This window comes from Bombina bombina, chromosome 5 (genome assembly GCF_027579735.1).
Source record: "Bombina bombina isolate aBomBom1 chromosome 5, aBomBom1.pri, whole genome shotgun sequence".
Taxonomy (NCBI): domain Eukaryota; kingdom Metazoa; phylum Chordata; class Amphibia; order Anura; family Bombinatoridae; genus Bombina; species Bombina bombina.
Genome location: NC_069503.1, coordinates 690,097,358 through 690,114,169, shown reverse-complemented (window position 1 = coordinate 690,114,169; position 16,812 = coordinate 690,097,358).

The following is a 16,812-nucleotide window of genomic DNA, read 5'->3' as shown; positions in this document are numbered from 1 at the left end:
GCTCCCCCTGCTCCTGTTTAGCCCCTCCACCTCAGTCGCATCCCCCCGCCGCTGCTCCACCCCACGCCACCCTCATCCACTCTGCTCAGCTCCGGTGGGGCTTAGGGCCTGCTCCACCATCATGGCCGATCCTCCAGAATCCCCACCCTCCCAGACGCATAACCGGAAGCGACCTTGGTCGTCACGTCTGGTTTTTGGACCTCCGCTCCCTCCCCTAAACGACGAGCAGGCTTGGAGGTAGTGGGACCCACCGGTCACCAATCGCCTCCCAAGCGGCACCGGAAGCGAAGTGGGGCATCGCTTCCGGTCGCGCAGGCGAACAATAGTAGGGGAAAATCCCCAGGCCTCACCAGGACCCAATCCCGGGGAAAGGGCCGCTACATAGGGTCAGGGGACCTTGCTAATAGCTCCAGTGGAATGCTTCCTCTCAACCTCCCCCCCCCCTTCCCCCTTCTATCCCGCCGTTCATCCTCCCTCCCCCCCTAATTAGAGCAGGGGTATCCCTCCAGGTCAGCACCCCCCCTGGAAAAAAAATACATAAGGACCTGGATTATAAACAGGGGTCAGGCAGGCCCTCCCCTAGCCGGCTATGTCCCCTCCCTTCTCATAGGTCCCTCAGTCCCCCCAGGCCAGGGGGGCACCCCCCCCTCTCCCCGACCTGGTCTACCCCCGCCTGGGAAGCCAGCCTCCCCCATTCCTTCCCTCCCCCGCCCCCTAGGGCCCACCATACCCCCCATATGTTTCCCCACTCCACCCCTCTTCTCAGCACTACGGCAGCCACCACAGGAAATGGATTGCTCCGAAAATGGCGCAAGTACGTTTCGCGACCGCAGGAGGGGAGCCAAAGGCGCAACACATCGCGGAAGGAAGAAGTCAAGAGAGGATACAGGGAGATCAGACGGACGCTACCAAAGGCCTGAGTGAGTATAATGATTTGTGTGATATAAGTGCTTTAAATTCATCATCGGGCTCGGGATCAGAAAGTTCTAATTCCGATTCAGATGGGGTAGGGGACAACAGGTCCAAATGTGACAGAATACTTAAGTTACTTAAAAAAATGAGAGAGAACACCAGGAAGGTCTCAATAACCAAACGGCGGGGAACACCAGATGCATACGCTAATAACACCCCAATAACACATAGCTACCAAGGGGAAGTAGAAGGGGGCCTTGCTAACCCCGCAGATAGAGCAGGTATACCATGCGAACTCGACCATTTATGGGATCATTTGAAACAGAAAACAATTAGAAAAGCAAGGATGGGGAGGTACATTGAAGTGTTCCAATTAACCAAGGATGCGGTGAAGGATAAGGATAAAAAAGATGAGAGATTGCAGAAAAGAAAAGACCCACCTAGGAAAGACATAGTGCAATGGATGAAGGGTTTCTTAATATATGCCGCATGCTACTTGATAGATAGACCAACACAAGGGGAGAGCCTGGCTAGATATATGCACAACACAACAATTGGGGGTCAGGTATGGAGGGATTACGATACTGAATTCAGGAAAAAACTAGGAAAGGCTACCAATAAATATTTTGGCAGGAAGAAACTGGACATGTGGACTAGACTAGTCAAACCGGACAGTAACAATAGGCAGAAAGGGGGTTATTACGGTAACAACGGGGGAAACAACACGACGGGCATATAATGACAAAAAATGTGACAGAGAAAATTGCAACTTTAAACATGCATGCAGATATTGTAAGGGGATTCACCCAGGAGCAGACTGTAATAGAAATGCTAGGAGGCCCTTTCAGCCCAGGGGAGCCAACCAATCACAAACTAATTAACCCCATCCAATGTTACACCCCGCTCCATATCCCAATAATTGTAAACCTACTGAGAACCTACAAAAACACAGAAAGAGACACCTTTTTGACAGAGTCATTTACAAATGGCTTCCGTATACCAACGCAAGAGGAGATAAAAACAGGGAAACCCCGGAACTTAATATCAGCTTACCAGTACCCTGATGTCGTGAAAGATAAACTTAAAAAAGAGATTAAGTTGGGGAGGGTAGCAGGCCCCTTTAACAAACCACCATTACGCAATATGGTAATTTCACCGGTGGAGGTAGTGCCAAAGAAAGAGCAAGGGAAATTTAGACTCATTCAGCATTTGTCTGCGCCCAAAGGAACGTCAGTAAATGACGCCATAGATGAACAGTTATGTTCACTAAAGTACCACTCCTTTGACCATGCAGTCCAAATGATTAAAAATTTAGGAGCAGGCGCAGAATTGGGCAAAATAGACATAGAAGCGGCATTTAGACTGTTACCTTTACACCTGCAGAGCTATAGACTGATGGGAATCAAATTTCAGGGGCATTATCTCTATGACCGGTGTCTGCCTATGGGGTGCGCAATATCCTGTGCATACTTCGAAGAATTCAGCTCATTTATACACAACACTTTGGTAGAGAGAACGGGGTTAAGGAGTATAGCACACTATTTGAACGATTATTTGATTGCAGGAGAAACAGGAACAAAGCAGTGCATATTTTTAATTACCCAGCTACAATCGCTGCTTAAGCAATTAGGGGTCCCAATAGCACAAGAAAAGACAGAGGGACCAGTTACCTCCCTTACATTCCTGGGTATAAAAATAGATACGCTGGAGGCAAAATGCAGCCTCCCACGAGATAAGTTGGCAAAGTTGGGTATTCAATTAATTAAGGCAGGCGCATTGAGGTACACAACACTCAGGGAAATGCAGGCTTTGCTAGGGCTCCTAAACTTTACATGTAAGGTTATTCCCATGGGCAGAATTTTCAATAGACGTTTGGAACAGGCTACAGCAGGAATTAATAGCCCAAGAAGCAAGATAGAACTGACTGACAAGATGAGGGAAGACATACAAATGTGGGCAAAATTTATTTCACAGTTTAACTGAGTTAGAATTTGGCAAACTGGACTCCTCTCCAATCAGGGCATACATTTATTCACAGACGCATCAGGTGCGCATGGGTTTGGGGCCTATTTACACGGGAAATGGTGCGCAGAAAGACGGCCAAAAAATTGGGTGGAAATTGGAGCAACAAAAAATCTCACGCTCTTGGAGCTTTTCCCAATAGTGGTTTTGGTGGACATTTGGCATCACCATTTAAGAGACAAAAGAGTGAGATTTTGGACTGACAACATGAGCGTGGTACATGCAATTAACAATCTTGCTTCGAAATCAAAGTCAGTCATAAAACTACTACAGTTAATAGTGCTGAGGTGCATGCAAAGTAACATCACATTTACAGCAGCCCACGTGCCAGGGGTAAAAAATATACTAGCGGATGCGCTATCAAGGAAAAAATGGGAGGTGTTCTGGAAAGTTGCGCCTAATGCAGAAAAAAATAGAACAGCTTGCCCATTCTATCTTTGGCAGATGGTGAATCCGAAAGCATCCTTGGGGATTTGGTAAAACAGTCCCTCGTCCCTAGGAGTTGGAACAATTACACAAGGTACTTGGGGGAATGGGGCGCATTCCTGGCAGAAAACAGGATGCAGGTCAATTCCTTAACAGCGCTCTGCGAATATCTAGTTACACAAAAGAGGAAGGGGGTCAAAAAAGGCTTAGTCAAGGCAAAACTAGCCACGGTATAATTTTTTTCACAGCTGCAGGACCACAGGGACCACACTAAACAGTTAATGGTTAAAAAGGTTGTGAAAGGGTGGGATAAAGGTAACACTAGAAGAGATCAAAGGGAACCCATAACAAAAGAAAGACTGGCGCTAATTTAAAAAAAATTGAAGTATATCTGTAAAGACAAATTCGAAACTACATTATTCAGAGCGGTATACTCATTAGCTTTCGCGGGGGCATTCCGAGTAAATGAATTAGTAGCAAAAAACAAAAAAGATCAGCAAGGGGGATTATTCTTCAATCATTTACGATTGTACAAAGACTCCATTATGGTGTACGTGAGGAGGTCAAAAACTGACCCAGACGGAAAGGGGTGCTGGGTATCCATTAACAAAGATATGGATTAGGGAACGTGCTCCCTAAGAAATGTGCACAATTATATTGCTATTCGCACAAAAGGGGGCAAACAATTGTTTTTCACATGCCAAGGGGGATCCGGTTACTATTTTTCAATTCAGACAAATTCTGAAATTAACAGTCCAAAAGCTGGGTTGGGAAGCAATCAGGTATAACCCGCACTCATTTAGAATAGGAGCAGCGACATCAGCAGCCTTAAGCGGAGCAACAGACAAGCAGATTAAGAAGATAGGCAGTTGGAGATCTAACTGTTTTAAATCATATGTAAGACCATAAAAAAAAAGTGTGTTTTTAATAAATGTCAAAGTGTCAAATAGAGGAGGCGTAGAAGTTTACAATTGCTTAGCAATAACGTCACATTGTCTTCTTTGTTTCCGTACAGGCGATAGGGCGGTGAGAGTATGGAAAATAGGGCACTCCTACATACACTGGGCGGCAGTTAAGGTGGCAAAGGATAATTACCAACAATTAGGCTTCCACCTTAGCAAGGTGTCAATAAGATGGCTAGGGAGGAGAGGCATGAGATGGGAACACCTTACGCAGACGATTAACCAAGCAGCGGCAAGGTGAGGGGATCCAGACACCATAGTAATCCACTTGGGGGGGGATGACATAGGATATTGGCAGAATACCGATCTGATTGCAGCCATCAAGTCAGACATACAGTGGCTTACTACTAAATGGAAACATCTTAGACTAGTTTGGTCCCCCATAATATCAAGACAGATTTGGGGTGGTGTAGAGTCACAGAGAGGAGCATTCCGAGCAAGGAAAAGAATAAATAGTGCAGTTACAAAATTTATCATGGCACTGCAAGGCCAAAAAGGCACGGATGGGCAGCACACGGCAGAATAAAGGTGGATTGTGTGGAACTGTACAGACCGGACAGGGTACACCTATCGGATCGCGGGTTAGATATTTTTATGGAAGACATAAAAATTACCTTGCAGAACATGGTAAGTAGAGGTCATGGTTAGCCAAGAATAGGAATATAGCGCATAGGTAGCGGCAAAAGAGTCCCCTCTTTTTGTTTTGGTATTGGTGGCGGTAATTTGCGGCCAGTATTGGTGCATGGTTTGACCGAGTAATGCACAGGGCGTAAGTGGAACTATAGGCCTACGACCCCGATTGGCGAGCCAGTAAAAAATTTCCACATGCGCAATGCAGCGTTTGGTGCGGTGTAAGTTAAGCACATAAGAGGCTGGCTGGGGGAGCGCAGGCTCCCTCCACGTTTGGAGAACAATTTGGTGATAATTGTTAAGTCCGCCGCAAATTAAAGGGGGGGGTTTAATTAGGGGACTCATTGCCGTTACTGATGTGTATATAAATAAAGTGACCTTTACTAATTTTTACCACTAAAACGGTGTTGCGTATTTATTGGGGAAGAGAACAAAAGAGGTGTGTTGGGCGAAGGGGAGGTTGGCTATAAAGGGATATAGTCTTACAAAGGGACCAGTTGTCCCTAAGCCACTTATGGGTGTGGAGTGCCACATAGGCAGGGAGCACAGCACAAAGTGCCAGGGACAGTGGGGACGAGTAAACGCAGCAGCTTCCCACTCCCGGGGGGAGGGAGGGGGGAGCTGCCTGCAAACCACAGAGGGAGGGTTAGGAGGGGGGAGGGGAAGAATAGGGAGAGGCCAAGGGAGGTTTTCAAGAGAGAGGGGGGTAGGAAGAGATATAAGGGGTTACCTCGAGCAGCAGTACCAGTTTAAATTTTTTTTCCCCACCCACCCATCCCCTTAGGAAAGGCAAATTATGGCATTGATCTTTCCATGTGTTTTTCTTTTATTGCAGTTGTCCAAGCGTCAAAACGGTCACAGAGAGCAATGAGTCCAATTGGTGAAAACGAAAATGTCATGCTAGTCGGTTGACATGAAATGGCAATTAAGTTGTTAGTTAATTCCTGGCTACCCCCAGCTGACAGGTAGCGTACCAAATGGGCGTAACTGCAGTTGGGGCAATGGCAAACCCCCCCGGGGATGCAGTAATTTGCGGCCAGTATTGGTGCACGGTTTGACCGAGTAACGCACAGGGCGTAAGTGGAACTATAGGCCTACGACCCGACGGGCGAGCCGGTAAAAAATGTCCACATGCGCAATGCAGCGTTTGGTGGGGTGTAAGTTAAGCACATAAGAGGCTGGCTGGGGGAGCGCAGGCTCCCTCCACGTTTGAAGAACAATTTGGTGATTACTAATGTGTATATAAATAAAGTGACCTTTACTAATTTTTGCCACTAAAACGGTGTTGCGTATTTATTGGGGAAGAGAACAAAAGAGGTGTGTTGGGTGAAGGGGAGGTTGGCTATAAAGGGATATAGTCTTACAAAGGGACCAGTTGTCCCTAAGCCACTTGTGGAATGGTTAATACAAAGGTTAGCAACTTTATGGCAAGAGCATACTTGTTTCTGCACTGTGCCACAATCATTTTTAACAGATTTTTCAGCTGATGAATGTTATGTTCTTTTCTCGAAACAGTGATGACATTTATCATGCAGCTTAGAAGTTGTCTATATTCAAAAAGCAGTTGATCTTTATTGACCGTTTTTAAAAACTGAAATGAGAACACACTGACATAATATAAAAAACTGTCTGAACTGGTAAAGTATTTTTCTGCCTGTTCAAGTGAAACTTTTGTGCTTGGAAATGTTAAATAATCTAGGTTGAACAGGAATTTTGCCCTATCAATCTTTCGGCTAGATTACAAGTTTTGCTTCATAATGCTGCTTTTTCACTACCACTGGTATTACGAGTTTTGCAGGAATATCTGTAACGCACACTTTTTTGGCCGTAACGCAACGTAACTACAGCAACTTTCAAAAAGTCCTTTTTCAATGGGACTTCCATAGCGCCGGTATTACGAGTTTGCCTGTCCAGCCAAAAAGTGAGCGGTACAGCCCATAACTACAAGATCCATACCGTAAACTGAATGTCAGTAGTTATGGCTTTTATGTTACAAAGCCGTAACATAAAACTCATAACTAAAGTGCTAAAAAGTACACTAACACTGATAAACTACCTATTAACCCCTAAACCGAGGCCCTCCCGCATCGCAAACACTAAAATAAAATTATTAACCCCTAATCTGCCGCTCCCGACATCGCCACAACTATAATAAACATATTAACCCCTAAACCGTCGCACTCCTACATCGCAAACACTAGTTAAATATTATTAACCCCTAATCTGCTGTCCCTAACACAGACGCAACCTACATTACTGTTATTAACCCCTAATCTGCTGTCCCCAAAATCGCTGCCACTATACTAAAGTTATTAACCACTAAACCTAACCATAAGTGTAACCCTAACACCCACTAACTTTAATATAATTAAAATAAATCTAAATAAAAATTACAATTAATACCTAAATAATTCCTATTTAAAACTAAATACTTACCTATAAAATAAACCCTAAGCTAGCTACAATATAACTAATAGTTACATTGTGTTTATCTTAGGGTTTATTTTTATTTTACAGGTAAGTTTGTATTTATTTTAACTAGGTTGATTTGTTAGTAAATAGTTATTAACTATTTACTAACTACCTAGTTAAAATAAATACAAATTTACCTGTAAAATAAAACCTAACCTGTCTTACACTAACACCTAACCTTACACTGCAATTAAATAAATTACATTAATTAAATACAATTAACTAAATTACAAAAAAACAAACACTAAATTACACAAAATAAAAAAGAAATTATCAAATATTTAAACTAATTACACCTAATCTAATATTAAAAAAATATTATTTAAAAAAAAGCCCCCCCAAAATAAAAAAAACCCTAGCCTAAACTAAACTACCAATAGCCCTTAAAAGGACCTTTTACTGGGCATTGCCCCAAGGAAATCAGCTCTTTTACCTGTAAAAAAAATACAAACAACCCCCAACAGTAAAACCCACCACCCAACCAACCTCCTAAATAAAACCCTAACTAAAAAAACCTAAGCTCCCCATTGCCCTGAAAAGGGCATTTGGATGGGCATTGCCCTTAAAAGGGCATTTAGCTCTATTGCTGCCCAAAGTCCCTAATCTAAAACTAAAACCCACCCAATAAACCCTTAAAAAACCTAACACTAACCCCCGAAGACCCGCTTACAGTTTTGAAGAGCCGACATCCATCGTCAGCGAAGCCGGGAGAAGTCCTCAACAAAGCCGGGAGAAGTCCTCAACAAAGCCGGGAGAAGTCTTCATCCAAGCCCGGGAGAAGTGGTCCTCCAGACGAGCAGAAGTCTTCATGCAGACGGCATCTTCTATCTTCATCCATCCGGCGCGGAGCGGGTCCATCTTCAAGACATCCAGCGAGGAGCATCCTCTTCTTCCGACAACTCCCGACGAAAGAAGGTTCCTTTAAGTGACGACATCCAAGATTGCAATAGGATTGAGCTTGCATTCTATTGGCTTCATTGAGGACTTCTTGCCACTTCGTTGAGGACTTCTCCCGGCTTCGTTGACAATGGATGTCCGGTCTTCAAAACTGTAAGTGGATCTTCGGGGGTTAGTGTTAGGTTTTTTTAAGGGTTTATTGGGTGGGTTTTAGTATTAGATTAGGGACTTTGGGCAGCAATAGAGCTAAATGTCCTTTTAAGGGCAATGCCCATCCAAATGCCCTTTTCAGGGCAATGGGGAGCTTAGTTTTTTTTGTTAGGGTTTTATTTGGGGGGTCGGTTGTGTGGGTGGTGGGTTTTACTGTTGGGGTTTGTTTGCATTTTTTTACAGGTAAAAGAACTGATATCTTTGGGGCAATATCCTGCAAAAGGCCCTTTTAAGGGCTATTGGTAGTTTAGTTTAGGCTAGGTTTTTTTTTCTATTTTGGGGGGCTTTTTTATTTTGATAGGGCTATTAGATTAGGTGTAATTAGTTTAAATATCTTGTAATTTGTTTTTTATTTTGTGTATTTTAGTGTTTTGTTTTTGTAATTTAGGTAATTTATTTAATTGTAGTGTAAGGTTAGGTGTTAGTGTAACTCAGGTTAGGTTTTATTTTACAGGTAAATTTGTATTTATTTTACCTAGGTAGTTAGTAAATAGTTAATAACTATTTAGTAACTATTCTACCTAGTTAAAATAAATACAAACTTGCATGTAATATAAAAATAAACCATAAGCTAGCTACAATGTAACTATTAGTTATATTGTAGCTAGCTTAGGGTTTATTTTATAGGTATTTAGTTTTAAATAGGAATTATTTAGGTAATGATAGTAAGTTTTCTTTAGATTTATTTTAATTATATTTAAGTTAGGCAGTGTTAGGGTTAAACTTAGGTTTAGGGGTTAATAAATTTAGTATAGTGGCAGCGACGTTGGGGGCGGCAGATTAGGGGTTAATAAATGTAGGTAGGTGGTGGCGATGTTAGGGACAGCAGATTAGGGGTTAATAATATTTAACTAGTGTTTACGATGCGGGAGTGCGGCGGTTTAGGGGTTAATATGTTTATTCTAGTGGCGGCGATGTCCGGAGTGGCAGATTAGGGGTTAATAATTTTATTTTAGTGTTTGCAATGCGGGAGGACCTCGGTTTAGGGGTTAATAGGTAGTTTATGGGTGTTAGTGTACTTTTTAGCACATTAGTTATGAGTTTTATGCTACAGCTTTGTAGCATAAAACTTATAACTACTGACTTTAGAATGCGTTACAAATCTTTTGCGGGATAGGCTGTACCGCTCACTTTTTGGCCTCCAAAAAAAAAGCTTGTAATACCGGCGCTATGGAAGTCCCATTGAAAAAAGACTTTACAAAATAGCGTAAGTTAATTTGTGGTACAGCCAAAAAAGTGTGCGGGACAGCTGTACCTACAAGACTCGTAATAGCAGTGGTAGTAAAAAAGCAGCGTTATGAGCCTTAACGCTGCTTTTTTACTCATAATACAAAACTCGTAATCTAGCCGTAAGTCTTTTCTGGTCACTGTCTGACTAATTGTTCAGGCAGCCTCTCTCTCTCAATAATTGTTTTAAAAAAAAAAAATTCTTCACAAGTGCCTCCACTCCCTAGTCCTACTACAGTCTACTCTAATCTGTCTAAGTATCTACTATATCTGCTAATTAAAATTTCAAAGTAAAACTAATTCTGCTAATTCAAATTTCAAAGTAAAACTAAATTAAATAACTTCTTTTTGTCACACTACTCTGACACTAACTAACTGTTCAGGCCAGGCCCAGGGCCCCAGGCAGTGGCCCTCAGCCTCTCTCAACTCAGAATCAGAATAAACAAGCTTGCTTTGCTAGGAGCTAATTTTTTTTAAACTAAAAATTCTGCCCAAATAAGTTCCTCCACTCTCTTTAATCTGTCTATATATGACAGATCTGCAGCTGCTAATTTTGAACTTCAAGCAAATTGAAATAAGCTCTGCTCTCTCAAGATAGCTCCTATCCGCTCAACGGCTATCTCCACAATGAGATTTTTGCGCCGTTGAGGGGGAGGAGCCATGACGTATGCGGCGTGGTCAGGTGTAGGGTATCAGACAGAGACAGAGCACAGGTTGAAGTCCCACTCGCACAGTTCAGCCTGTGCGATTAAGCCTCTATAGGAAGTGAGCTGGGAGCGATGCCTAGTGCAGTGCTGCACAATAGATCACTGTGTGACAGGCATAGGGCTCTCTACCGCGCATGCGGATAAAAAATAAATAAATACATACGCAATAAAAAAAATTCTTTCTTTTAAAAAAAAGTCTGGATTTCAATTTTTGGGGGTAAAAATAAAATATAATTTTTCCAATAGGGGGCTATTTGAAAAATTATATTTTATTTAGCAAAAAGTTTTTTTTCTTCTTGCCTGTGGGTTCACGTGCGGAAGTGCACAAATGGAGGAGCCTCCACTGCTCATAGTGCTACAGACACTTGTATGCTCCTGATCCTACATACCTACATCTCAACAAAGGATACCAAGATAACAAAGTAGATGTGATAATAGAAGTAAATTGGAAAAGTTATTTTTAAAAGTAATCATGAATGAAAAATCATGACTTTCATATGTTTAGATGCTGCTATTTCATATACATGATAGAAAACATTTGCTTACTATATTAAAGTGATATGAAACCCAGAAAATGATTTAGTGATTCAGACAGAGTGTACAATTTGAAAAACATTTCCAATTTACTTCTATTATCAAATGTACTTAATTCTCAAGGTATTATTTACATAAGAGATACCTAGGTAGGTGTCTGGAGCACTACAAGGTAGAAGGCAGGAAATAGTGCTGCCATCTAGTGCTCTTGCAAATGGATAGCATTCTTGCAAACCCGAGCTTATGTTCCTGCTTTTCAACAAAAGATACCAACAAAATAAAGAGAATTTGATAATAGAAGAAAATTAGAAAGCTGTTTAAAAGTGCATGCCCTATCTGAATCAAGAAAGAACAAATTTGGGTTTTGTGTCCCTTTAATGTGTGTGTGTGTGTATACTGTGAATAGAATTCACTTTTAGCCCCTTAACCACAGCTAACATACTCTGTACACTGGCTGGTGTTTTTGCATTTAGGGGTTAAATAGCACGCTCTCGCTAACAGTGGTGAGACTGTGCTATTTATGCATTCTATTACAGGGCTGAAAACCACCTTGTGACACACAACATACAAGATCATTTAATTTACCTCTATTTTCTAATTTACTTTGTTCTCTTGCTATCCTTTGTTTAAAAGAAGGTAAATAGGCTCAGGAGTGTGCTCCACTCGTAATAACAGCACACGCAATGTGTGCGTTTGCATTGCAGGGAAGCGTTGCCCTCCCAATAGTGCGCTTCCATAGGCTCCAATAGGAGCCTCGTTCTCATGCCGATACACGGGGCAGAGAACCTAGTGCAGCAAAGGGGGTAAGTCGGGCAGTGATAGGCAGCAAATTTAAAATACACATATTAACACACAAATATATATGTATATAACCATATACAGATATATTTATAGGAATATTACAGTCCCCATAGACCGCAATGTAAAGGCACCTTTTAGTGCCATTTTTTTCTAACATCCCACATCCCCTTGCTTTAACCCCTTAAATCTGCTTTGTGCAGTTATTATTTGAAAAAATAAAGATGCCAATAGTTAGTATATTAATAAACGCACTACACACTTTTGGGGGAAATTGGGGGACATTTTTAAAATTAACGAGTGCTCTGACCTCTGGCTAATTTTTGGAGCACAAAGTTCTACCGCGAGCTTGTGGTAGCATTAACCAGCCACTCGTAATGGCTGGTTATTTAACGTGCGTCCGTAAACGGGACATTTTCACATTTACAGGCGCACGTTAAATAAGCGCCCCACCTGTAATCTATCCCTAAATATTGTGATTTTTGTGACAAAAATATTGTTTTAGTATATAATTACCTTTATTGCGACTAAAATGTTGTTAGTATAGTTACTTTAGGACAGTATTACAAATCAGCAACTCAATAAATGTCAAAACTGACACAGTCACAAATTTTAACAAAGTTGGAAAACACAAGCTTTCAATTTTATCTTTGCTACTGAGTAAACTACACATTTATTTTTATTTTTACAAATGTCGACTAAATAAAGCATATTATAGAAAAAGCCTTTTACGTACACTCATTTTAGTCACATCACTTTCAATTTTCTTCTGAAGCTTGTGTAAAATGTTCTTAAAGGGACAGTCAAGTAAAAAAAACTTTCATGATTTAAATAGGGCATGTAATTTTAAACAACTTTCCAATTTAGTTTTATTACCAATTTTGTTTTGTTCTCTTGGTATTCTTAGTTGAAAGCTAAACCTAGGAGGTTCATATGCTAATTTCTTAGACCTTGAAGGCCACCTCTAATCTGAAAGCATTTTGACAGTTTTTCACCACTAGAGGGTGTTAGTTCATGTGTTTCATATAGATAACATTGAGCTCCTAGGAGCAAGCATTGATTGTCAAAAGAACTGAAATAAGGGGGCAGTTCGCAGAGCCATAGATACAAGGTAATCACAGAGGTAAAAAGTATGTTATTATAACTGTGTTGGTTGTGCAAAATTGGGGAATGGGTAATAAAGGAAATATCTACCTTTTTAAACAACAAAAATTCTGGTGTTTACTGTCCCTTTAATTTCTGATCACACTCTGGAAAAGAGATAACAAACATATTAAAAAGTGCACAATTTCTTAGTATAAGTTGCTCTAGGTCTCTTATTCAGTGGTCTATTTACATTAATAATAACCAGTAAAGGTCCCTTAATGCATTAAAATCACTTCTTTTTTTTTGTGGGTAAAACTATTTAGAGATTTATATACAGAAAAACAAGGGAAAACGTTTGATCATCTATTAATTATTTAAATAAATGAAAACAATCTAGTACACTGGTCAGGTGCTACCTGGAAACAATTGCTTAAATAATTCTTATAGAAAAGTGGATGGACCAAAATAAGGAACATCCAAAAGACCAGGTATAAGCACTCAGACTATTCAAAAAGGTCACAGAGATACAGTCCAGAGGGTGTTGGGGATCCCACAGAACAGATGCTGTATCTCTGTGACCCTTTTAAAGTGGAGTGAGCCGTTCACCTTGGGACACCAGGATCACGCTAAAGGGGTAGGTATTTCATCTCTGACCAGTGGAGTTGGCTGTGTGCTGACGGCGGTCTGATTGGTGAAGTCGGCTGTGTGCTAACGGCGGTCTGCCTGACTCTCCCCTTTTGATTTCCCTTGGTGCTCTTGTGGACACTTTTGGTCTGTTTTGATAACGGAGTTAATTTCCTGGGCATTTCCCTGCTTGTTGAGGGTGCAATACACTACAAGTTTCCAGCTTATGTTTATCTATGCTGAACATTTATTGTTATGGTGCACCATATGAAACTCTCTAAGCCGGCCAGTTATGCTCTTATGTGAGGGGCCCATATGTTTTGTTTGTCTCTATGTTTTTGTATTTATGTTTGTCTGTATATATATATATATATATATATATATATATAAGACTACATAAATAACTTTTTTGCATTTACCTTTTCTGTCCCTGTGAATATTTCTAAATGGTCTGAGTACTGATACCTGGTCTTTTGGATGTTCCTTATTTCGGTCCCTCCACTTTTCTATAAGAATTATTTAAGTATTTAGAGATTTACCTCTAAAAGTAGGCCGCTCTTCTGGTTTCTCTTTCCAACAAAGTTGCATCATGTCTAGTGCCTCTGGTGGAGAATTTTCTGGAAGTTCTTCTAAACTTGGCCTATCCCCACCGATTACACAAACACGTAATTGCTCAATGTTGAATGCATCTAGAAAAAATAATCAGCATAATGAGGGTCACTTAGGTGTGAAATACAGCAAAGATAAACTTGTATCATCTGGCTAAGTGTAAAAGTAGTATACAGTAATCGTGTAATCTATATGAACGCATATGGATTCCTCCAAATTTTCATCAAAATCCTGGACAAATGGACTGGGGGCCAAAATGGCCAAGTAGCGACATTTTACATGTTTGTTAGTTGCATTCGTTTTAGAGGAAAGAGCTGAGATTGTTTGATTAATCAGCTCATTCATTTCCAGTAATGTACAGGGGGTCTGACCATTACTGTCTACTACTTTCCCTGTCCCATCCAGACAGAGTATTACTACATGATTGATGTGAGGGACAACAAGTCATGCATCAATTGTCATACATATTTGTCCAATCCTAACTTAACCTAGTATAGGGCGACTAGGCAAAGCTCTGCCATGGTTAATTACTTTCATCAGCTTTTGGACAGTGCAGTTGTGTGTGCCTCTGTCAGCTATTTCTCATTGTGTGTGCTGTTTTTGTTGTTGTTAGGGAAGCAGCACAGTGCAACTGAACAGTAGTGCATTATTTTATTTTTTTACTCTGTGGAGCAGGAATTTATTTTTCTATAATGTTTTAGTGATAGAGTTGTAGCATTATATTTATATAAGATTGCATTAGGGCATTGCAGGACTGGTATGGCTCCTGTCTGAGCCCTGCCTCTGCTCTATAGCAGGGGTGCCCGGACTTTAGTGAGTTATAATCTTTTTTGTAGAAGTTGTCAATGAAATTAAAATCAGGGCATTCTTGTGTTTTTTCACATAAATAGTACACAGGGTTAATGATTTCCCACATTAGCAGTTATGAAGTCCAAAGCTATGGACAAAACACATCTTCTGTGGGGGGTTTTAAATCACTTTTGCCTTATGTCTATCAACCCTGTTGAATTTGAATTTTACATTAATAAAGGGTGCTGGTTGACACCACAACTAATAACTGCACTTTGTGCCCCTGGGTGCAATTTTAAAGATGCAAAATAGTAGAACTCTTTCACTGATCACTTTATCAAGGTCAGCTAATATTCCCATACTTGAATATGTTGAGTTCTGAATAAAAAAGTCAGTAAGGGGACACTATAGTGTGCTAGATTAATTTAAATTTATAAGATAGACAAAAAATGTATTCTCAGTTTTAAAATTAGTTTAACTAAATTCACTGTGTTATCCTTGGCTGGAAGACTCCTGTAATGTCCACAAAAAAGAGCTTATTACCCACCCATCCTATCAGTTTTCAATATATAAATACAGTAGGGAAGCATACATTCATATACACTACAGCCTATTTCATAAAGCTAATTGACAAGTAAACAGTTTGGTAGATAAGTCTGACTTTTGATGCTTTTTTGTCACAAAAACCTAAAAGTAATCATGATGTTGTGGGTGCCTCTGATATAAAAAAAACTCACACATACAAAATAAAGTAAAGGTATTGGAGCATATTTATCACAAAGACCGCTGCTCCATAACCCTGTCCGCCTGCTCTGAGCAGGCGGACAGACATCGCCGGAAATCAACCCGATCGAGTACGATCGAGTTGATTGACACTCCCCTGCTGGTGGACGATTGCAGGGGGGCGGCGTTGCACCAGCAGCTCTTGTGAGCTGCTGGTGCAATGCAGAATACAGCAAGCGTATTGCTTGCCGTATTCAGCGAGGTCTGGTGGACCTGATCCGCACTGTCGGATCAGGTCCGCCAGACCTTGATAAATAGGGGCCATTGCCTCTATCTATCACAGCTCCCTATACCTCTCAAAACATGCTGCAGGACCAAACACTTCTCTGTATAATGCCATGCTAAATGAATAGAAATGATTAGCAGCTGGCTGTTGCACACAGTGCATGCCCATTGCCTACTATACTATAGTAAGTAGATATGTTTGATATATTATATTATTAAATATATATTATACAAATTAGTACCTCTCATAATTATTGAAATGCAAAAAAGAATGGCAGCACTCTCTACATTCAGAATTCTTGCTTTGTTTAGGGTTCTCTACTCTAGGATGTCCGCTGACTGCCCTCGATCAACAGAACCTCTTCGTGATGGTTTCATCTAAATGAGCCTTGCCAGGTGATGTATTTACCAATTTTGGAGCCCCTCTTATTCAAGTTTTTACTTTTTGTTGGCATTTTTTTAATTGAACAAACTTTTCCATATTCTTTTAAAACCTTTTGATTTTCTGATTATTATTGTACAAGAAGAGGTTAAATAGTGAGCACTTCCATCCAAGTTTCAGTACTGCCTCTATTTTTCAGCTTGCCCTCTCAAAAGATTGATTCTTTTCCCTTAATCAGATTGATTTAAACCAGTTATGGATGGTATAGGTTGTTGAATATGCATAGTCCCAGTACCATATTTCATCTAAAGGGTTTTTAAAGGTTGCACATAATAGTTCAATTGGCCTGCTGGTTAATTCTCCACTCGCTCTCTTTAAAAATGTTATTGCGTTAATACCATTTATTCAACTTTGTTAGATTTGCAAGTGAACTCATATAAAATGACAACTTCATTTATGGGCAGATACAAGGAGAAAAGCCAAAGAGATCTGTTGTCATAAATAGTTGTTAAGCCAA